The sequence below is a fragment of the Triturus cristatus genome, chromosome 4_2, assembly GCF_964204655.1.
Source record: "Triturus cristatus chromosome 4_2, aTriCri1.1, whole genome shotgun sequence".
NCBI classification, from domain to species: Eukaryota; Metazoa; Chordata; class Amphibia; order Caudata; family Salamandridae; genus Triturus; species Triturus cristatus.
This window is the reverse complement of record NC_140586.1, coordinates 71,817,745-71,843,081: the sequence shown is the minus strand read 5'-3', so window position 1 is coordinate 71,843,081 and position 25,337 is coordinate 71,817,745. Positions and strand designations below refer to the sequence as shown.

Below are 25,337 nucleotides of genomic sequence, written 5' to 3'. Positions count from 1 at the left end.
GGTTACCAACTGTTGATACATCAAATTACACTGGGTTTATGGTTAGGAAAGTACAGTACAGAAATGAATCACAACTTGACCTGAGTCTTAGGGCAGCCCTTATAAAAATTAAGAGTGTACAAAACAGTGTCTGTAGAAAGGAGTTGTAAAAAGATAAAAGCTGGTCTTACCTTCCTGAAACAAGCTTTTTTCAGGATAGAAATAATAAATAATTTTCTAGGAAGATTATAAAAACTGCAGAACATTAAAAAGTGCATCATGTACTGAGAAGACTCTCCGTCGCAGCCACAGGGCATGAGACACTGACCTATGTGGGAGCCACGCGGTTGAGCCAAGAGATCGTGGAAAAAGTTGAGCCAAAACCTCGTCAAAAAACGATCATAAATACTTTTGAGCCCTAAAAGATATGGTTCGGTGGTTGGCACAGTTTTTAACATGTGCCTACGCACACTGGACTTACACAGCTCTGCTTCCTCTCATTCACAACGGCTCCTTCTTGAAAAACACTCTTTGGCCCATGCATAGTCCCTCTTACATATACTCTCCAGATTAGTGAATAGTTCTGCTCTGCCTAGCCTCAAAAGGCCTACTCTTATGTACTGAAGCCATCGAATACACGAAAGATGGGCAAGCAAAAGACAGTCCTTTAAGATGTGTTTACTAAGTGTATTTTCCTGCTCGGCCCAAATCCTGAGCCACAATGCCAGGGGACGAAAAGCCAATTCATTCAAGAGGAAAGGCATCCCAAGTTCTTCATGCACAACATACGAAGAAATACTTTGTGACACAGAAAGGGCCCGTTGCAGGAAAGAGTTTTCGGCGATTTGCAGGGCCCCGACCCCAATATGGCCCCAGATCACGCTCCCGTAACTGGCCTTTGAGATACATTTTGCTTGGTAAATCTTCAAGAGTGCCCTTATTGGTTTCCCTCCCATTCTGGTGGCAAAGTTAAAAACAGCTGCAGAAGATTTCACTAGTTCCCCTTTCTTCTGAGTAAGCAAGGGGGACCAACTCAAGGAGTCATCAAACCAAACCCCTAAATAGAAGACGTTAGTCTTGGGTATTAGTGATGATCCTAGCTGAAAGGTAAACTGCTTTGTTGTACACGGTCCCACCTGCATGATAAACGATTTTGAGTGATTAACCGTCAGGTCGAGGTCCTCCATAAAGTGAGTAAAAGAACTCAATAAAAGTTGTCGACCCCTGGCTGTCCTCGCCATGAGGACAGCGTCATCCGCGATATAGTAGGACCGGCAGACTACGCTTGCCTATCTGGGGACAATCGGCTTTTGTGGCCAAAATGGCCTTCTCTAGAAAGTTAATATACGAGTTAAAAAGGAAGGGTGCTAGTATGCACCCCCTGGTGCACTCCTCTCTTAATGTTTATTTCCCGGGTCACTTTTGTGTCTTTTGTATAGCGAACAGCTGCCCTTGAGTCTTGATGAAGGTCCTTGAGAAATAAGATAATGTTACTTTCAATGCCAATGGTATACATCAACTGCCATAGCTTAGATCTATTGACACAATTGAATGCTTGGGATAGGTCCTTGAAGGCTAGCTATATGGTGCTGGAACGCACCACAGTATACTTAATCAGAACCATGTACAGATTTAAACATTGTTCCACGGAGGAACGGCCTGGGCGGAAGCCATATTGAATGTAACTTAAAAAGTTATTTTCATCGGCCCAAGATACAAGTCTGCCAAGAACAATGCAACCCACCACCTTTACCACAGAGTCCAGAAGAGAAATGGGCCTGTAGCAAAGGGTACTGTCCTGGTCTCCCTTTTTCAAAATCGGGACAATGATCGACAAGGCCCAAGAATCTGGGCGACCCAAGGTTCTTATTTCTTCGATGAGCAAATACAGGTCAAGGTATTTGCTGCCCCTTCTTCCTCTCTACATTTAGGATGTGCCAATTTGTGCAGACGATTTGGCGTATCTTTCCATTCAGTACCAGGTGTGTTGTTACAAATACTAACTTAGATATCTCTTATGTGTCTTTTAGTTTGTGAAAGATGTTGGCGGTCGTGGAAGCGTGCCCTTTTGTAAGAATCTCTTACCAATTTTTTTAGGTAGCCTCATGAAATGAATTTCTGCTTCATGTCGGTAGCTCTTAAATTTAAATTAAGGGTATATATACTTTTGTTGTCTACAGACATTACTTTGATTCATCCTGTGGCTTCCTGATGAAGGCAACATGCCAAAACGCGCTTAGAGAATACCATAGCCCTTCAGAATTCTGTCTTTTGGCCACAAAAATGTACACCATCTGCCATTATTAGTACATTGAAACACTTTGTTCAATTCTGTATCACAGATGATAAAACATTTTGTATTCTTCTTATATATTTAGAAGGATGCGGAATGGATGCATGTATGTATGAGCATGAGTATGTCTGGTGATTGTAATGTATGTCATTTATATTATATATATATTTGTATTGCTAATTATTGAGCTCTAAGATACAGCAATATTATTCTTTATCGATTAAATATATTTTCTTATTGTTGTTACCATAAGACAATCTTGTTGTGTCATTCTTTGTGCCCTCAATTAGATTCCACATTTACTTGCCCAAGATACCTTTTGAAAGTTGGTGATTCCTGTAAAAGCTTCTGATGGCTATCGAGGAGTGGGTGTAGTCATATAAACACTGGGTTGCTGTGACCCTTTGCCCTTTTTACGACGTTATCCTTTTGAAAATACTACAATTATGTATACTTGTAAGGGCTTTCATTTCGGGTCTTTTTATCCATTGATCTATTGTTGTTCACCTTTTTCTTTTGCCCACTACAGTAAGCGCTATATAAATATAGTTACAGTTCACAATCTGGAGCAGTGGCTCATCCCACTTTAGCAATAAGCTAATTTAATTGTAAGTGATGGCATTTTACTCTTTTGCAAGGAGCACACCGACCCACCCATCTGTCCTTTCAACGCCAAGGACTAGTTATTGGCAATGGCAGCTTTTTGAGACCAAGAAAATATTTTTTTGCCAATGTTATTTTTTATTGTATTGATGAGGACAGCTCCCAACAATAATGTTTTACAAACAATACCTCAAAACAAACACTAACAAAGCCGAAATGATGGCAGGCTAATACCAGATCTATTGGCTTTGCCAGTGCTTATGGGTTATAGGTAAGTAGCTTGCTTTAGTAGATGCATCTGTGATTAAGCGATGTTCACTCTGGGTGTTTGAAGGTGATGGTTACAAACTTCATTGGCAAGCAGCATTGTCTGTACTAGGGGTGAGGGCACAATGCAGACCATATAAAATATTTTAGTTAGTCACAAGATCCTTTTTTTCGGTAAACTTATGAGTAAGATGTTGAGGATTCTATTTAACTTACTGGTTCTTGGCATTTAAGAGTCGGGATCCGGTGCACATAAAGTTTTCAGAGATCCTCTCAGATGATAGTAAATCTTCCTTTCTAGTTAACTGTGATAGGCACTTTGGACAACGAGAACCTCCTTTGCATGGTGCTGAAATGTTTAAGTGCTGTTAACTTGCATGGAGGCACTTGTTTTCCTGTCTGTGCGTTAAAAAGCAGTGGAATGTGTCCATAAATGCTTCCTGAGGCAAGCATGTATTCCTGAATCAGAGTGCATAACCCAGTCTGTAGTAACTGTATAGCTCTTCGATCCCTGGCGGCCCAGCACCCAGGATAATGTGCTGCATGGCTAAACACTTATAAGGTCCCATTAAGTTGAGACCTATTGGCTATGCCAATGGTTTTTCTATCTGGATCAATGAGAGTTGCTCTGCGAGACTTCCATTGTGCTTGGCTTGATGTGTGCCTGTCTCAATCACTATGCCCAGCCACACATGTGGTAGTATTTTTATCAGGATGTGTGTGGAACACTAGGTGCTGTGAATTTTGTGGATTCCAGCAGATTCCAGATGTTTACGTCACAGAAATGCAAGGAAAATTAGCAATTTTAGGCAAAGTTTGAGGTTTGCAGGACACTTTGACTCTCCTGAGTGTTCAGTGTTCAGAAATGTCTGGGTTTGGTAGGTTTCCCTGAGTGGCCATTGATCCCCTGCTACCCCCACTGCCAAATCAGATCATTTGGTGATAGGAAATGTTGATGTCTCCACATTGTATTTTGGGGCCCTTCCTGTTGCGAGGACTAGGCCTACCCACAAAAGTGAGGGACCATTTTTATCGTAAAACTTGGGAAAATGGTAGGAAATGGGTTGCTGCCTGTAGATTCCAGAACTTACCATCACATAAATGTGTTGAAAATTGTGTTTTTACTGAAAGTTTGAGGTTTGCAAGGGATTCCGGGTAAGAAACCCTGGTGAGCCACGCAAGTCACCCCACCCTGGATTACCCTGGGTGTCTAGTTTTCAAAAATGTGCAGGTTTGCTAGGTGCTGACTGAGCCAGGGCCCAAAATCCAGAGCTAGCATCATTGCAAAAAAGAGGTCAGTTTTCAGTGCAAAAATGTGAAGTGTCCATGTTGCGTTTTGGGAGTTTTCCTGGCACTGCCCGCCCCCCACACACACACAAACACATCTGAGGTACCATTTTTATCAGGAGACTTGGGGTAATGCTGGGTGGTCAGACATTTGTGGCTCTCCACAGATTCCAGAAATTTCTTCACAGATCTGACAGGAAAATGTATGTTTTTAGTCAAACTTTGAGGTTTGCAAAGGCTTTTAGGACTAGGACTAGGAGAACCTAGTGGGAGCCACACAAGTCATTCCACCCTGGATTCCCCTGTGTGTCTAGGTTTCAATAATGTACATGCTTGCTGAGTTTCCCTAGGTACCAGCTGAGCTAGTGCTTAAAATCCACAGCTAGCCACACTGCAAAATCTGATTTGACCATGTTGCATTTTGGGGTCTTTCCTTACGCAGACACTAGCCCTACCCACACAACTGACATACCATTTTTAATCGAGAGACTGGGGGAATGATAGGTGGGAGGAAATTTGTGGAACCCCACAGATTCCATAGGTTTTCCTCACAAAAATGAAAGAGAAATTAGTTTTTAGTCAAAGTTTGAGGTTTGCAAAGCCTTCCTGGTAGGAAAGCTTGGTGGGAGTCAGAGAAGTCACCCCACCCTGGAGTCCCCTAGTTGTCTAGTTTTCAGAAATGTACCGGTATACCAGGATTCCATAGGTGTCTGCTGAGCTAGGGCCCAAAATTCACAGCTACCCACTTTGTAACAAGCATTGGCATAGCCAATAGGTCTCGCTTTTGGGACCTTATAAGTATTTAGTTATGCAGCACAATATGTTTGGTGCAACAACATCAACTGTTGCATGGCTAAAAAACGTATAAGGTCCCAAAGGTGAGACCTATTGGCTATGCCAATGCTTGTTTTCCTTTTTCTCTATCCTCCCGCTGGATGTTTATCCGATGTAAAATGTATCCGATGTAAAAAAAACAATTGTAGCGAAAAACAATCCAAGTGTTCGGGCCTTAAGTAAATGCTTAAACTAATAATAACAGGGATACAAGAGTCAAATGAAACTGACGAAGAGAGAGGGGGAGAAGGGAGGGGGTAGTGCGAGCAGAGGAGTAAGACAAACAAAAAATTAAGCTGACGAGAAGGGAGGGGGAGAAGGCAGGGGGTAGTGCAAGCAGAGGAGCCTGATTACAGCAATAGAAGACACAAATGAAACTGACCAGGAGGGAGGGGGAGAAGGGAGGGGGTAGTGCAAGCAGAGGAGCCTGATTACAGCAATAGAAGACAATCTGTCATGGTTGCCCGAGCCCGTAAATTAGGCGTGGAAGCAGGTTCGAGTTTCTATTTTGGGCATTGTCCTCTTGCGGTGTGAATTAAGCAAACAAATAACTGTGCAAACACATAAGCGAGGAAATGTCAGGAAGAAAGCGGAACTAACATGCCTCGTGCTGGCACGCCCGATGGATAGAACAGGTGTGACGACAGAGACCAGCGAAGGAACAGCTCCCAGACAGCACAGGAAGGTTTTAAGAAAATGCACGCTTGCCACGCTCCCTGGGGATAAGTTAATACTGTGTCACAAAAAGCCTCAAAGTATCTAGAACGGGATTGCTGGCAACGGGATGTGTTCTTACAGAACGAGTTACTACTCTGGGGAGTTGAGTGGTTTTATTACAGCATAACACAATTATCAAAGTAAATCATGGTTGCATATGTAATTTGTTCCTGGATTGGAGCAGCATATAAAAATGAAATTGACGCGGCAGCGGGAAAAAATTTAAAGTAAGAGGGAAGTGATCGCAGGGACGCGCTCTGTGGTGGGAGAGGGGCAGAGCGAGGAGCTTGGGAGAGTGCTGTGCTTTATGAGCCATGACGGCCAGACGGAGGAAAGACAGAAGGCGGCTGCGCGCGTGCACCGCTCGTGAACGCAAGCTTGAGGCTAGGAAAAGCCTCTGGTAGCACTTTAAAAATCCACTAACTAAATGTCTCGCAATGCAGCGCATGCGCTGGCTCAGACGAGACCTAAAAATGGGTGCGTTTTCAGTGGAAAAAACATGATGCGTCTAGATTGTGTTTTGGGCTCTTTCCTATTACAGGCACTAGGCCTACACACACAAGTGAGGTACCATTTTTATCGGGTGACATGTGGGACTACAGAAGAGTAGAACACTTGTTATTACCAATTGTATTGCTCTACATGTGTGCCTTTCAAATGTAAGCTAGTCTGGAAGAAAGAAGACATTTTGAAAAATAAAAATTCCCTCTGAATCACAAGCTAATATAGGAACCCACATATTCAGAGATGTACAAATAACCACTGCTCCTAAACTCCATATCTGGTGTCTATTTCTGAAATACATAGGTTTCCTTGATACCCATTTTTCACTCTTTATATTTTAACCTATGAATTATTCTATACCCCGTACACAATGAAACATCGTTGTAAGGTGCAGTTCAGTTGTTAGCTCTGGGTGCCTCAGGTTCTTGGAAAACCTACACACCCTATATATCCCTGCAAAAAGAAGGGTCTAGCGGACATAAGGGTATATATTACTTTTCTAAATCAGCCATCTTGGCAAGACGTTGCATAAGAAAAGAAAAAACAAATAGCCATTCTTTTCAATATTTTTTTTATCTCAACAGTTACGTTTCTTTGGAAAAACTTTGAGGAATCTACACAAATGACCCATTGCTGAACTCAGAATGTTGTCTATTCTTCAGAAATCTATAGATTTTCAGGATCAGCCATGGGTTCCCCCCAGTTTCCACCACAAAGGAAAAGTAGGTTGAAAGCACAAAAAAGGTCAAATTGGCCACCTCTTTGAAAAATTACAAAACTTCAGTTCTAAAAATAGTTTTTTTGATTCAGCTCTGCATGTTCCTGAAAGTTGGAAAAAATGTGACTTTGCACAGCAAACCTTTCATTGATGCAATTTTTAGGGAACAAATACACTTTTTTGCGGAGCCCTTTTGCCCCAAAATGTAGCTATATTTTGGCTATTTTTTCAGTCCACTCCAGATTAATATGAGCATGTGTGCATTGATATAACAGAATTGTACAATAAACCAATACCAGATATTCAAGATGTACCACTCAAGTTGGCTGATTTTATTTTTTTTGTGGATAGCTCATGTCTGAAAGGTGTGTGTACCACAACGGGAGACGTAGATATTTTTTCACTAGTGTTCATCTTCCATACAAAATACCAATCAGACACAAATAGATACTATAGTGGCATCCAGACTTCGGTTGTTCTTAAAGTAGCCTCAGCCTCATGGGAGCAATCCTGTTTTTATTGGAAGGAAAAGTCTCACCCACATATTCGTGGCATGCTTCATCATAGGCTTATCTGTCCCACTTTGATAGGATAATACCATCAAGGTGGCTTGAAGATGAGGGAGTTCAGAATAAATGGCACTGGATATGTGTAGGATCCAGGATATTATTAAAGCTGACTGTGTAAACCAAAATGATATCCCTTTATTCATAGGGTACACCGATTACGCCATGAGTACCCTATGAATAAAGGGAATTGTTTGAAGTTGATGCAGCCTTGATGGTGTTGTACTGGCATTCCAGAGAACAGTGAGGGTATTAACAAATATATTTGTGAGAAGCTGGCCTAGTATATAATGTCCACTAATGTAAGTGGGCACCTTGCACCAGTCCAGACATCCCTTATGGTGATTTAAGAGGTCTCGGACAATCTTAGAAAGCTATATAAGTGGTCGCTGTGGAGGGCAGCCTTCAGGCTTAGTCTTGAAGGAGTGTAAAGCAGCTTGTTTTACCAGAATGCAATCTTATAGTATATATTAAATGAAAGAGAACCACACAAAGTATTTACAAAAATATGTATTTATTATATAACACTATCTAGTATGTTACAGTATCTCCCACATGAAGAGATAGACACAAAGAACACAATACTTCAGCAAAGAAATCACAGTAAATAGCACTAATATACAGGGGGCCCCAGGAGGGGACCAAGCCATATACTATGAAAGTGATATAAGAACCACAACTCGAGTCCGGACAATGTCGAAAGGGCGTAAAATTGCTGGGGACCCAAAGAACCACCCAAGGTAAGTAGATAAGAACCCCATGGAGAGCGTGTGCAGTGTGTGAACACGACCGCGTGCTCCGTACAACTCTATGTGAAAGTTGCGGTTGGATTTTTAAAGATTAGGGACCCTTCCCAGTGGACCCTGAAGAAACCCTGAGAAAGGCCACTCCACCCATGGATACCAAGGTACACAAGTTACCTATCCCAGGGAAGCCGGTTGCAGAGGTGTGAATTGTCGTTGGAAACCACTGTTGAATCCAATGGAGGACTTCAGGAAAGTGCCGCTGCTGGAAGAGGAGAAAGTGTCATTAGGAATCCAAACATGGATTCTTGAAGCAGAATACCTGAAAGCAGAGGGGACAGAGTCTAAGTCACTCAAGGGTGACCAGGAGAATTGGAAGACGAAAGCCCTCCGATGTCGGGTGCTTCAGGATGGATGACGAGGACCTTGACTCTGCAGCTGTGAGGACCAGGTGACGCTGAGGAGGACCAGGAGCCGTGCACAAGCTGTCCCACGAAGGATATCGAGGGCTGAGGGGGTCGGTGTCCGGAGGGAACGCCAACCAGCCTTGGCAAAGGCAAGCCACACAGGAATCAAAGAAGGAGCAACGTCGGGATCTGCAAGGTCCAAGGGACTCACCACAAGCAGGGGAGTCAGGGCAGGCCCAGAGCAATCAGGGAAACCCACAAGAAACAAGTGTGACCCTCAAGAGGACCCACAGGTCGGAGGCACTGGAGTCGCAAAAGGACCTTCAGCAGCTCACAAAAAGATGCAGGCCACGATGCGCACGATGCGGTGAGGCCTAAGATTCTGGTCACTGGAGGTGCTCGAGGTTGGGGCGACTTGGAGCCCGAAGATCTTCTTGTAAAGAGGACAGACAACAAGCCTCTGCAACTGCAAAGTGAATGCCGTACTTGGGTTCGGTTACTGCAACCCCCACTAGGACTACTGGCCTCAAACTTGGTGAGAACGTAGAGCAGGCCACGGGAGCTGTGGAAAACCACCACCTGTAATACAGAGCCCACAAAGTCCAGAGGAGCTCAGGATCTGCAGACCTGTCGACTTAGTTGTAGTGCCTGCGAATGCAGGGGAGTGACTCCTTCACTCCAAGGGAGATTACTTTGGTTGTCCTTGATGCTTCACAGGCCTTGGAAGGTTCCTGTATGATGCACAGGCACAGACGATGCATCAGACTCGGAGGGAGACGAAGTCAGGCACAATCGAAGTCCAGAGTGCCCAGATGGTAGAAGTGCAATGGTGTCTGATCTGAATCTTATCCCACAGTGAATCTAAAGACCTAAACCCACGTAAACTTTTAAGTACCCTAGGGAAAGGGTTGGGAAGATTCAGGGGACCCTCCCAGGGGAGGGTTTGGACGGGAGAGGTTACTCCCATGTCCTTTGTCTAGTTTTACACCAGAGTGGGAGCCAACAGCTACCATGACTGGTTTGAACTGGACTATGCACAGGGACACCAAATGTGCCCCTCGTGCAGACTTTCTGGCGCTGGCAAGCTCACCCACCCAGCCCTAGTACACTAAATCCTGTCAGGGAGGTAGTCACACGTCCCTGTGACAGGATGCCTATTGTTCTACCTTCCTCTGCTCGAGCTCGGCTCAGCGGCAGGAGGGCAGAAATGTGTCTCTGGTCGGCAGCAACCATTTTGTGCTGTCTGGGACTAGAAGGCTGGTACCAGGAACACTGAGAGCCTAACGGAGGGCTCTTCCAGTGCTTGGAATCATACCCCCACACCGTTTATGGTGTGGGGGTATGATTCCAACATGTTTGATACCAAACATGATAGGATTTGTTGCAGCCGTTTTCAAGATGGTCATCGCGTGATTACGAGGTGCTTCACTATAAAGTATATGGCTGCTTCACTGACAAACTGGGAGAATGGATTCCGTAGGCTGCAGAGGTGTCCTGCTCATGCAGGGGCACCCTCTCACTTAGAACCAAGCACCCTGCCTTCAGGATTGCTAAGGCCTGCTATAAGGGTGACTTATAGGTTTTTAAATGCAGTGACCCTTAGATATAGTAAGCCTATATCTTTAGTGAGTGGTGCATGCACCAACTTACACAGGCTGCAATGGCAGGCCCATAGTTCCATTTTGCACGGTCTCTCATGGGTGGCATTATGCATGTTTCAGCCCATGGGAGACCTCTGGTGTACCTATGCCCTGGGTACCTTAGTATCATATACTAGGGACTGATAAGGGTACCCCCGTATCCAATATGGAGGGTACCTAAGTACTTAACACAGCAATTTAGCGAGAAAGCAGATAGACTGGGGTCCTGATTATCAGGATCCCTGTCAGACTATTCAAAACCAGCATAGCACCAGGCAAAAAGAGGGGGTAACCATGCAGAAGGGTCCTACCTTCCTACATTATTGATAACATAACGGTGTATGAGATTCACCCAAAGGATAACCTGGAATTTGGGTAGATATAGGTTTAGGAGATTGGTAAAGGTATCAAAATAGCTGGTGCCCTAATAGTAATAATCCTGGTTATAGTAAGCGTTGTTCTAATATTTTAGAAGCAATTTGCATTAGAGGTTTAGTCATAACTTCAGAGACAAGGAGAAGACAATAATGAGACTGACGAACATAGAGGACACTGCTTTTAATGAGATGAAGGTCAGTATGTAAAACTATCTGAAAGTCTTGCAGAAGAAATTGACAAAACCAGGAATGATGAAGGAAATGTTGAAGTGATGTAGGGTGATAATTAATGATTAATTATCAGGGGGGTGATTATAAATGAGTTTTAATTTGCTAGAAAATAATTATTAATTTAGGTGTGCTTCAGTTAGCATAACCATGCCGTATTGACAATCCTTCATAAAATGCTGCAGAAAAGTGCATGTTTATTTTAGGTGTACAAGCTTTCCACATGCATGTGTCTTTATTTCAGAAAATCATTTCAACTCAGCTGCAAACCATGGTTTCTGCCTGCGTGCAACAAAAAAAAAAAGTTTCATTATCTTCCACAGGAGATGATGAACTGTAACTCTGCAAGGCCACTCGGCTGAGCCTCCGTTAATGTGTCTATTATGTACAAAAGCAGCTTATTGTATTTTCATTAACAGAATGCATGCTTTTCTCTCTACAAGATACGTGTGCACTGTTATGCGATGTAAGTTCGTTATTTTAAAATAATAATGTGATTGATGGTGTGTAGGTAACATTCAGTGCTGCGCATTTACGCAATGCCAAGCTGTGAAAATGGTGTCCTTTCTTTGTCTAAAACATTTTATCGGATGTGCTTTTAGTAAGCCAGCCAACTTAAACTAATTTTACTTTTAGCTACATAATGTGCAGTTATCTTCTGGGCTTTTCTTCAGGGGCGGACTTTGTGTCACCATATGCAGCTCTATTTACATACATAGATTATGCAAATTCTTTCGATTAACTACTACTTGCTTTCTTTAATAATACTATTTTTGAATAAATCCACAAGGTTGATAACTTTAGAATTTTGTTGTGTACGTTTTATTTATAGTTTCGAACAAAGCCTATGGGAGGCCAGGTAGTGCCATAAATTCTTAGTGTCAACATCCCTTGACTGCTGTACAGCTTCCAGTTCAATTCCTAGCCTATACCCCCCCTTGCACTTCCTCTCAGCTGTTGGGCCCCTGCAGCTCATTGCTTCCTTCTGGCTCCTGAGCTCAGAATACCATGTGAAGAGGTGCCATTGGAAACGGGCTCCACTTAGCCACTACTGCCGCAAACGTTTGTCATGCCTGCTGATCTGCCTGATGGAGGGCAGTGGGCGCAACTATTGCAGTAGCAGAGTGCGGATCGAATCGAACCAGTGCCACTTACACCAAAAGTCGGTAAATGCTAGATACCTCGTACGCGGTAGAGAACTGCCACCGCGTGCCCGATCTGCCCAAATTGCGTCCCATATGACAGCCAACAAACGGGCCTGCTGTCTAAAGCGAACAAAGCAATCCAACCACACGCGGAGGCCCCTGACGGGTCCAACCAGCGTTCCCTACGCGGATCAGCCACTCTTCATGCTGTCACCCACAAAACCAGGGTTAGCTTCAAAATACGAAGGAGGGCAGCTGAAACGGGCTGTCATCGCTCGGTTCCTGACGGTGAGGTCCGCTCCAAGCTGAGCGCACCAGACGATAGGCGGGTATTAGAGGATGACTAGCCCAAGGCATTTGCAGACACCACGGCGAATCAGTACTAAGAAATTCTGTGCAGCGCACTAGGATTGGCTGCAATGGTCGGTCACTTTATACATCACTTGTCCCGCCCTCTCTCTCAGACGACTCTCATGTTACGTTTTACCTAGAGGTCGGCTGTTTGGTGACTCGGAAATGGTGAAATTAACTTGCAAATAACATCCGGTTTAAGATGAAGGACAGACATTAGGTTGAATTCATTGACAGTGTAAGTAACTAACAGTAAGAGGGTAACAAGCCGGGTTGGGTTTCGGGGGGAATAGCCAGGCAGCAGAGGACTCGGTCTACACTTACTTCCGTCTGTTGTTGGGTTATGTGCTTGTGTCTTATCGAATCAGGTTTTTGGCTTCAGTGTCCTGGAGCAGGGGATATTGGCTGTTGATATATCGCTACGACGCTGGAGTCAGACTGTGACTCTTTTGATCCGCTGAGCTTGTTCGTCAACCCCGTCCTGGTTTCACAACCCTTTTTAGTTACAGTTCGAGATGTGAGTCCAGGAAGCGGTGCAAAGGACTCGTCCTGCTGTTGCGTTTCCCCCCATGTATCTCGTGACAGGAGGGCAGTGTTTTGAATGAGTCTTTTTCCATTGTATCTCTTTAAGTGATATTTCGGGGTAGGATTCCATCAGGGTAGCTCTTCGTTGTGCCCACCGACAGCTGGCACTGTTGGAGTGTGTTGGTTTGAATTATACATTTTATATAGCGCTTAATACCCATATGTGGGGTGCTGAAGCGATTGCCTACATGGATAGCACGCTATACCTTTTAGGGTTGGATGGGTGTTGTCCCGGTTACACTACCAGGAATCTTCATTACCCTTAGCCCATCTCGTCCTCATCACAGTGATGACATGTGAGGTAATGTTATCAGGGGTAGTAAGCGCTATATAATGCAAACCTTTCTGCCTCTTCTATCCCTCCACTATCCTTCTGAATCCAAATAAGTCACAAACATATCCAGCACTCAAATTACTTTAATATTTCACTATACTAATTCACCACTAATCCTTTATGAGTTCTGGAGTAGCGTGCTACTGACCGAAAAAGTGCTTTGACGCCTCGTCGGGGGTTGTAAGCGCTCGCTATATACTTACAATGTTACCTCACTTGTAATGACTGCAACGTGGACGAATGGATAAACCGGTAATCTTCATTACCCTTAGTTAGTCCATCTCGTTCTTGTCACAGTCATACGAGTGAGGTTACATTATTTCACATGTAATGATTGTGACGAGGGACATAGATGTAATGGCTTTGTTTTGTTCCTATGTTTGTGACGACCACGGACGTGTGGTTTTAGTGTTACGTGGTGCAGCGCTCAGCAGTATGATAGGTGAAAGCGTGCAAGAGATAGATGCCACTTTATGGTTAGTTTTTGGTTGACTGGCATTTTTGATTAGCTCTGTAGGTTCCTTTATGGCTGCATTTCTCAAATGGCTGACGACCCACAGATTTTTTGTGTAGCGCAAAACAGTAAACAGTCTTTACTGTGCTTTAAAGACAGAGATCAAATGTGATGCTATGTCCATTGACAATCAGCTGCTTATTCTTTTTAACATTGGGATTAGTGTTTACTTTTGTTTCTCTGACTGCAAAGTGAGAGAAGTTTTCTTAGATTTTGGAATGGTTTGAGTCTTGGGGAGGTCTTAAAGGTGTCCCAATGGTGTATGAAAGAAATCCAGTCCAGTGAGTTAAAGTGGGCTAAGGCCACAAGAAGGAAACTCTTGACCATGTGTGATCACTTGAATATGAAAATTGACCCCCTGACCCAACAAATAAATGTAATAAAGAGTGTACTTAAAATGCAGGGTAAAGAATTTTCTAGAGTAACAGATCGCGAGTATTTGATTAGGAAAGATTCTGTAGAATTCATGCGTTCTAGCTGGGAGAAAGATATCAGCTTTCCCTATCTCGATTTACTACCGAACCGTTGGTTAAGAATGGAAGTACTTAGGATAAGAATTGGCATTAACCCAGCCATAATAAATTGCGCAATAAAATCAGTTTTAATGCAACCTGATGGCAAGTGTACGTGCAAGATAGGATTGAAATGCAACATTTTACACATTTTATTAGATTGTCGAAGTTTTTTAAATTTACGTAAATTATTCATCCGTCCGATATTCTTAAAATATGGTGTAAGGACGCGCTTACAAGCATGGGAGCTTCTTGCCTATATGGAAAATTTAGTTATAGCAATAGCCATTGGGAAATATATGCAAGGTATATACAAGCTCCCCGCCCCATTAGAGGCGTAAGAGTAGCTAGTGCCTTCCAATTGTAAATGAAATTCTGTTATAAAACTGTTTTAAAATTGTTAAGAATGATTTTTTTAAGGATTTTATGACTCTTAATGTTTAAGAACATAATTTAGCAACGTGGACATTTTTAAATGGTATTGTAAATGCTGTGGTTTATAGACCAATTGGTCTAAATAAACATTATTTTTGAATTGAATTGAATTGAATTGATAGGTGAAAGCGTGCAAGAGATAGATGCCACTTTATGGTTAGTTTTTGGTTGACTGGCATTTTTGATTAGCTCTGTAGGTTCCTTTATGGCTGCATTTCTCAAACGGCTGACGACCCACAGATTTTTTGTGTACCGCAAAACAGTATTCAGTCTTTACTGTGCTTTAAAGACAGAGATCAAATGTGATTCTATGTCCATTGACAATCAGCTGCTTATTCTTTTTAACATTGGGATTAGTGTTTACTTTTCTTTCTCTGACTGCAAAGTGAGAGAAGATTTTAAAATGAACTATGTGTCAGTCAGTCATGCTGGGAGTATGAAGGGAAAGGCATTAGGGTGTCATATTTTGGTAACACAAAACAATAAAATACCTGTAAATAAACTTTACACATTTTAGAATATATCAGCGAAATCAAAAACAATGCACTTTTTTTCTTAATTCTTTAGTGTGATGGAAGCAAGCACTTGAAGTATTCCCAAGAAATATTCCAGGTGAACCTTCCAGTATTTTTTACTGCTATGTGTGTGCGTTTTTTTTTTTTATATACTTCATTAAGTAATTTCAACACAGAATATTTTCACTATATTGGATCATTCATAACCATCCCACTTGTGTATGACTTTCACACATAAATTGAGAAGTATGGATGTGGCCTAACAGCCAGAGCTGACGGCATTGAATCTGGGTAACCACGTTTAAATCTTGGTGTTGGCCTTGGGCAAATCACTTAATTTACTGTCTTGAAAATAAAGTGAACCTGATCTTCTGCAATGTAATCTGGTGCTCGTGTAAAACGCGCTAGTACCCTTGGACAGTGTTTGCATTATATAAAACTGCTATACTCCTTTGAATACAAAGGATCACAATGCCGTGTGTGGGTTTTCACGTTTTTATTGTTTGGCTACCATCAAACACGTCTCGGCTGTTACACAGTCTTGATCACTGAATAAATATATATATTCGGTGATCAAGACTGTAGCAGCCGAAACGCGTTTGATGGTTGCCAAACAGTAACATCTGACTCACCAATAGTGAGTGGGCTAGCAGATTTCTTGAGGCCGGGGGGGTTGTGTGTGTGTGTGTGTGTGTGTGTGTGTGTGTGTGTGTATAGATGGCGGACAAACGGGTCCATAAATAAAGAAATAACTTTTGCACTGATTTTGGGTCTGCATCGTCTTTAAGCTGAGGACTGCAGTGGCGAGTATGTGTATATATATATATTACAAGTATTCATGAGCAACAGAAGGTTTGACATCAAATGTGTAGTTCATTTACATATTAGCCGCAAGTTGGTATTGAGGTTCAATTTTGGCAGTTTTACTGTTTCTATGTCCATGGCTTTCGAATCATGTGATGTGGCTACGTAATTGTATTTGCACTTTAAATAACTTTCATGGATTGGCTCCGACATGTCATGTGAACAAGGCTTTGACGAGCTGAAACGCGTCATGGCGAAGAAGGAGTAAACATTTAATCTCAGCACTTACTTTGGGTCTGTGTCCTGTTTTGTTCGGCGGATTATCATCACCGTATTGGAAATGAAGTAATGTGATTGACCGTTCCTGTTCTACACGGTCACCCACGGACCCCTCCACTGGCTGCATGGTCGACGCGTACAGTAGAACATCGTTCCGGGTTTTCCTGGAGTCATTTTGGTCCGAGAAAGGAATCACGCGTCGGACCCCCCCAGAACCCATTATATCCAAGAAACCTGTATAGTCGGTGATACGCAAGTCGGAGGACTCGGGTGTTTACGGACCGAATCAGGTAGGACGTTGGGTATTCTGGGGTAGTGGAGAGTGCATCACACGCTCAGCTAGCCGTATTTTACGTGCAGAACAAGCGTTTAGTGACATTGTATATATATATATCAACTCCTTCACGATGTCGGTTGACACAATGCGAGAGAGAGAAGCAGCCGCCATGGAAATGTTTTCGGACGCTCCCACGGCTTCTCGCAGTGCCACAACATTTGTAAACACAGACAGTAACGAATCTAATTCGGCAAAACAAAAATTCAAAATACTTGAAAAAAAGATGCGTATGGAGCAAAGTAAATGGTGGGAATCAAGATCTTTGCAAAGATACATTGATGTGGAACGTATCCCCCGTGGCCTTCGTATACTAACTGCCCCCACGTATGAAGATCCCAACCCTGACCTCATGCGTGAGTGGGCAGAATGCAACCTGGAATCCTCACGTAAACTCGTCCTTATCCTTATTAAATATGCCGATATTGACCGGGCAAGGCTTTTGAAAGAAATTGATGAACTTAACGAAGAAATTGACAAACTTGGTGAAACAGAGGAGATTATCAAACTTTGTAAAGATATGACATCCAGACTCAAAAAAGAAGAGGAAAAAATACAAGAACGTAAAGCGTTTAAATTCCTTAGAGACAAAACAGATTACGAACTTGGACACATTTTTACATTTGCAAGAAAGTATGACTCACTTCGGGCGTCTAAGATCAATAAATCCCACAACAAACAGAATGCTGTACCAAAAAGTGGGAACCATCAATGATACTACTTTTTCTGACCTCAGCTCAACGGGTGGAAGTGAATCAGAATCTGAAATGCGGCAGCCTCAGGGACAACAACAAAAGGTCAAACCATCTCCTGGAGAAGAATTAAATTTTTTATGCGAAGAAAGAAGACAGACTCTTCGCCCGAGGCCACAAAGAGAGCAGGCCGCACAACTGCAAATTACAGGAGAAACCAGAGACGGAAGGCAGGAAAACGCCGCCTTCAACAACAAAAAAAGAGGTTGGGGATACTGGAGGAAACGGTAAACCCTATAACCCCTAACGATAACACAGTAATCAACCTCTCTCAACTAGAACTTACTTCGGAAGAAATCCGTATTTTGAGTCTGGGTCTATCTTTCTGCCCAAAAAATGATTTCAATTATGTATCAACCAGGATGGATATATATAAAGGGGTCAGAAAACTAAAATTAAAAAAATATTTCCTACTCCAGAATGACAACTCTCGGAACAAACACAACATCTCTGAAGTTGATGACAATTTCCAATCTAAATTAACTCAGTCAGATGTGCCATTATTCAATGAACTAACTGACTTATGGGAAGGTAATACCACACAAGAACTTGGGAACCTACCATCGACTAAGGAAATTTCACAACAAGGAAATCAGAAAATTCGGACTCCCTTTAAACCAACCTCCAAATTCAATCCGATTGCCCCACGTGATGCAATAGATGTGTTTCATGAAACAGTCACGGCGAACATCAAAAAACTCAACAAATCTATGCTGAATACTAAGAAGAAATACAACAAACAGGACCAGCAGTATTCGAGCTTGATTCAAAAAGTTCAAAAAAATAAAAATATAGTTATACGCAACAGTGACAAGGGCGGCAATATCGTCCTTTGGCCTCAGGAGGAATACAAAAAAGAGGCATTTAGCCAACTTAATGATCGACAATGTTATAGTCGCAGCAACACAGCACTTCTTAAAGACACTTATTTCAAATTTTACAAAAAACTGGCAATTTGGAAAGGCAAAGACCTTATCAGTGAAGATGAATATAGATTTCTCAAGAAAGACAATCCTACAACTCCATCAATCTATTTTATTCCCAAAATTCATAAAAACAGAGACAAACCGCCAGGTCGTCCGATCATTACAGCCAAGGATGGATTACTGGAAAATACATCTATCTATGTAGATTACTTTTTGCAAGATCATGTCAAAAATTTAGAGTCATACGTGCGAGACACTGGTGACTTTATTCGGAAAACAAAGGATGTGCACTGGCAACAAGATTATCTTTTAATGACTTTAGATGTATCTTCGCTTTATACCAGTATCCAACACTCTGATGGTATTAATGCAGTCCAATACTATTTGGCAAAAAAAAAACCATATGATCAGCAACACAGCGATATGATTATATCAATGATGGAATATTGTCTGTACAACAACATCTTTATGTTTAACAATTTATTGTACCAGCAAATTCAGGGTGTAGCAATGGGTGCCAGCTTCTCCCCCAGCTACGCATGTCTTCACATGGGTTGGTGGGAGGAGCTGGTACTCAAAACTGAACACAAGTATACTGTTGAATGCCATATCATCAAATGGCTTCGTTACATTGATGATCTTTTTGTTATCTGGCGGGGGACCAAAGAACAAGCCTCTAATTTTGTAACGGCTATTAATCTCAACCTTTTGAATTTAAAGTTTACTGCTACAATCAGTGAAACTGAGGTTGACTTTCTAGACACTCAAATCTATATTCATGACAATGTGTTCGAAACACGCCTTCACAGAAAAAAGACAGCTGGCAATTCCACCTTGCATGCTCAGAGCTCTCACCCTAAACACTTGATCAATAGTATACCTTACGGTGAGATGCTCCGTTTGAGACGCATATGTAGCAACGAAGTGGATTTACATAAAGCCCAATTGGAGAGCAAAAAGAGATTCCTCGAACGAGGATATGCCCCCAACATTGTCTCACAGGCGATCACCAAATCCATGAGTAGCTCTCGGGACAGCCTCCTCAAAGACAAACAGACACACACAGCTTCCCTTTCCGTGTCTGCCATCTGCCCTGTAGCCCTAGAATTTCGTTTGATTTTAGGTTACAGTCGCCAACATAAAGCTATCCAAAAGATAGTACAAAACAACTGGCCACTAGTACTTAACGATCCTGTAATAGGACCCTTGCTGCCGCAACGTGTGTCCATTACGTACAGTAAAGCACCATCCATGAGGGATAGCTTAGTCACCACCAACCCTGAAATCATTGAGAGTACAACATGGCTACAGACTCATAAGGGCTTTTTTAAATGTAAAACGTGCAAAGCATGTATCCATGGTAAAAACACCAAGACCTACACCACCCCATTTTGTGACAGAGAGTATAAAATACAAAAATTACTCGCATGTAAAACCGAATATGCCATCTATGTTCTCACGTGCCCTTGTGACCTAAGATATATAGGAAGCACCAAGCTTCAGGTTCACAAAAGCGTTTTACAACATTTACGAGCAATAACTCACCAAGACAACACACATCCGGTAGCTCGGCATTTTAAAGAATTCCACCAATCAGACATCAAACATTTGAGCTACTATGTGATTGACACAATACCCCCTAGCAGACGGGGTGGTGACAGGGACCAGAAATTGAGACAACTGGAGACTAGATACATTATTCAGCTCGATACCAAGTCACCAGGGGGCTTGAATGCTACGGAAGATCTATATACATGTCTTTAATTATGATAAGGGTACTTCATACTACCCATTTTGTAGATATAATACTCTCTTAGTGTTTGACCTGATTATTTATTATGGTGCTACGATTCAGATGCATGTGCACTTTATTTATATATTATTTATATATGATTAAAACTGGTCCAGGAACTGTTTTAAGAGAGGCAGATCAGGGATGAAAAGATTTTATGTATTTATTTATTCATATTTATGACTATTTATTATCAAGATATATATATTTATTGTCAAATATAAGATTGTTTACAATTGCTGTTTTGCACATATTTATACATATTTTATACATATTTTATTTCTTGCTAAACATTTGCACTTCCCATCGCCTTATCCTTCAAACTCAGTTTCTCCAAGAGACATCGTCTTTTGTTTACACCAGGCACTTTTTCTTCTTCTATTAAGACTGCAAATTTTCATGCTTTTAAATTGTCACTTGAGGTAATTTGTGCATGTTGCTGCTATAACTGTGTCCTAGATTAATATATAAGTTTGGAGGTGACTCAGCTTTGTCCTCCCTTATATTCCAACTATTGTCATTTATGCCAAACGGATTATCCGTGATTTCCACTTTATTAGTCCGTTGACACATCTTTGCATCTCCCCTTCCTTGCACTTTGCACTTTACGCACCTTATCCACTTTGCCAATTTATCTGAGGGCTAACTCAGTTATTTTAACATTGAGTTTTGCATAACATAATCTGACTTATTAGATTCGTACACTTTTGCACATCATGAGTAATTTTTCTTCATTAGTATTATTTTTGTCCCCCCTTATTGTTTTAGGCACTTTCCATTTCACACGTAAGCCCATCCATTCTCTAAGCCTCTGGCGTAATCTCTGCAAATTCCAACTCTGTACTCAATTTTATATAATGCCTTGCATACTTATTTAGATTCAACAGTAGTTTCTGGATATGCATATGTATGTTATTTGTATTTGGCATTATATATAATGAAAGTAATTAACCACAATTTAGTAAACATTTAATCTCAGCACTTACTTTGGGTCTGTGTCCTGTTTTGTTCGGCGGATTATCGTCACTGGATTGGAAATGAAGATATATATATATATATACTCACACTCTCTACTCTCTACTCTCTACTCTCCCACTCGCTATGGTGAGTCAGATGTTACCAGGGCAATCTATTTTTAGGGACTACTGGCCCAGCCTGGCAAGGAACTCCAGTTGACAAAGGACATGTGTTCTTTTAATTCATAAAGTGAGAGAGCAAAACGTTGTCTTAAAATGTTGTTCCATTTGCTGTGTGGTATTCTTACAAATTGTTCCTTATTTTATCTTGGAGATTAAAGTGGACTGTCTGACAGTCGTGCTGTGTGAAATGAAAGGCCACAGGATGTCAGTTGTTTTTCTAACACATTTAAATATCTTGTAAACGAACTGTACATAGATTTCAAAATACTTCAGTAGTTGGGGAAACCAGCTTATTATAAGAGAAAGCATATTTGAATAGGACTAAAACAAATTAGAACACTTTACTTGATGATGTGCAAATGAAAAATATTTGCCGAAACCCAATTTCCTCATTAATGTTTGTACAGTAAAATTGCATTTCAGTGGGAGAGTTTGTGACCATTTCAATGGAAATGTGCTGTCCGTAAATTACAGTGCACTATCACATCATGTTTCAGTAATTTATCTATTGAAAGTGAGAGTTTTTCTACATGTAGTTAGAAAAATTCCTGTTCTCGCCCTGATGACAATGTTATTGATGAACTAAGAAGCAAGTGAGGGATCATGTGCACCGTTAATGCCGGCTAGATTTTTATTATACATGGAGCTAATGTTTAGTCTATTAAATCAATAAAAAAATCGTTTTTGTACAGCAAACCCATGCTGACCTTACACACTTAAAGGTGCCCTCATATTTGGTAATAAAGAAAAATGCATCTTGATAAAATAAAATATTTGCCTAAGATCACACAATTTGAGACCAGAGTATTGGTCAAGCACATTACATTTATGTCGAGTAGATTATTCAAGTCACTTGACTTGCAGGTCTAGTAACATTTTAATTATTTTTTAGGCATATATAATATATACTGGCAGGCGCCACTAGGTAGTTATAGTTAGGACCTAGTTTCCTTAGTAAAAGTGCTTTTTAGGTCTTCTCTGAGCCAGCGCATGCGCTGATCTGGCGAGACATTTAGTGAGTGGGGGCTTTAGAAATGCGACCACAAGCTTTTGTTTTTGGCCTAAGGCTTGCTGTTACGTGCACGCGCACAGCCACAATCTGGCTGTCCTCACGATCAGGCACCATCTGGATGCCCCTCCCCCACCACAGAGCGCGTCTCGGCCGCGCGGCAAATGCTAGTTTGAAAATGCGCCTCAGGCGGGCTCTCTACCTCGGAAGCAGCATTAACAAACAAATGCCTGCTTTGAACTCCTTTGTGAAAATGCCGTTTATGCTGCTATGTGTAACGGGCTGCCAAATGACAAATCAAAGGAAGCAGTCTACTCTCTGTGCCTGTGAAAGAGGACCTAAAGTGCAGACATCACACTGGTGCAGATAATCCCGCGGCCAATGCTTGTTTGAAAATGCACCTCAGGCGGGTTCTCTACCGCGGGAGCAGCATTAACAAACAAATGCCTGCTTTGAACTCCTTTGTGAAAATGCCGTTTATGCTGCTATGTGTAACGGGCTGCCAAATGACAAATCAAAGGAAGCAGTCTACTCTCTGTGCCTGTGAAAGAGGACCTAAAGTGCAGACATCACACTAGTGCAGAAAATCCCTCCTCATGAGCCATATGCCTCCATTTTAGATCCATTTATGTACAAGTATGGAAAGGAGCAGACACAGCCAGGATGTTAATGTATGGTTATTTAGTGGCAGTGACTCGTTTCTCTATCTCAAGCTAGGTCTCTTGCAACCTGACGTTTCTTCCTGAAAACAGGGCTGCGTTGTTGAGAATAAAAAGAGTGTGCTTTTTATTACTCTTACCTCAAATCCAAGAATGTAAGATATTGGTTTCTCTGTGTGGGTTTACTGGGTATTAATAGACGATTTCCGGCTTGTTTAAAGTATTTACGGCTTGAATGGACCACTCCTGACTAGTCTGTAAATGTAAATGGGTGCAACGACCGACATTAAAAATGTTTATTTGTCATTAGCTTGTCAGGAAAACAAAGCGTTGGTACAAAACGGCTGTCTGCGGCTGCACGGTGGTGGGTGGGATGAAAGGGTGGTTCCGAATAGAAAGGGTGGGCGATTACACATGAAGAGGAAGCATCTTCCTTTGCTGCACTGGAGCAGTTTCATCTGTATCAATATTTTATGTAGCACCAACATGGCGTCTCTTAGGCACTTAAGTGCAACACACAGCATGTTAAAAACACCATTTTGAGGATTATATTTGCCTTACGAATTGGCCTTATAGTGTGAATGGCACTATAGATTGTCTGCGACCACGGGTGGCTTGCGGTTCAGTGAAGGGTAGCTATGTGTGTGTAGGAGCCCACCTACTGAAAAGGCCACAAGAGCGGAGCAGGAACTGGTCCTATGATGACTTTAAAGAAATGGATCATCTTCTGCAAACTGGGACGAGGCCGTACTCCTACATATTCAGCTATTTGCTGCAAAGTGCTTTAATGTGTCGCCAGGGGTAATTGTGCTATATAAATAAAATTGACAATAATAATTCAAAGATAACGAAAATGTGTGGATGTACGTCTGACAGTGCAGCAAGTATATGAGTCCTTCCCACAACCTTTAGACTTACCTCGTTTAAAAGAGGCCTTGGAGTCCTCCTAATTTAGAGGCGTTTAGAATGGGAAAAGGGTCGTTTCACCACATCCCTTTGGTTGCCTTGACCTCACTATCGCGATGTCCACTGTTCGCTTTGTCTGTTTTCTTCCTTCCTTATTGGGTATTTTGCGATGATTGTAATCCACACTTTACTTCCTGCTCACTTTTGAAGCGCACTATTGTCATTGGGCAGAGTGCCTACTATATAAAGTGAGATACAAACAAGTAAATAAATAAACCAACCAACCTATAAACACCAAGGAATGAAAAACAGAAGGGTGGGCTCCTCTTTGCGTGCATGCACAGATCGCATTCCAGCTGTCAGAGGCAAGGAGCGTTATGTTGTAGTGTTTAAATCTTGTGTCATACATACCCTTTGTGGGGCGCCGACGTGTACATCGCACCATGGGAGCAGGAATACCCCACTCGTATTGGCAGGACAAGCCCAGGAACACCTCCATGTAGAGTACATACATACATACATACACACATACATACAAATAAGTGTCACTTTGCAGTGGGCACATTGCCTGTCCCACTTCACGCTCAGTCCATTCAGTTTGGTGATCTGATTGTGAGCAGACTGAACACACGCAGTATGTCGGGCAATTGCTTAGCTTCCATTGGTATAGTAGGTACAGTGGCACCGGGGGCACAGAACCTTGATTATTGCTGTATTTTACTTTTCAAACAATGGCCAACTGGGCTATTTCCTTCCTTGCACTAGGGCTTGTGACCCACTTGCTGCACCACTGGTCCCTGGTACACCCCCTGCTGGTGGTGAAACTAGCAACTAAAGTACAGTGCTTAAGGCGCTGCTCTGTCACATGTTGGCAAGTTCTGGGCACCAGTGGACTTGCGTCTTTATTTTTTATTTGAGCAGCAAAGAGTTCGGAAAAACCCGTCTTAATAGAGTCTCTCTGTGAGAGCCACAAAATGTTGTCGTTGAGGAACAGTCGGGGGCAAAGGTTTGTGGACATTATTTTGACAAAGATGGACCAGAGGCAATTTTAAAGATACTTGGCACCTGGGCAAAAAAAAAAGAAATCCCCATTGTACTGTTTAACACCTTAATTTTGCTCTGCTCCCTACAGCAGAAACTTTTGAGCCAGGGTAAAAATGAGAATATGGAATATTTTCTAAAC

At 42.1% G+C, this 25,337-nt stretch overlaps 1 protein-coding gene across 2 annotated transcripts in view; it reads left to right on the top strand.

The window, feature by feature from the left end:
• The first annotated feature begins 12,763 nt into the window (after positions 1-12,763).
• The window catches only part of ECSIT (ECSIT signaling integrator), a 126,096-nt gene continuing 113,522 nt past the window's right edge, over positions 12,764-25,337 (top strand). Inside the window, exons 1-2 of one of the 2 annotated variants that reach the window (XM_085600574.1) lie at positions 12,772-12,897; positions 15,607-15,651. The gene's annotated coding sequence lies outside the window, so the exon portion shown is untranslated. Of the gene's footprint in view, positions 12,898-15,606; positions 15,652-25,337 lie in introns of both variants that reach the window. The other variant, XM_085600573.1, reaches the window with a different exon arrangement.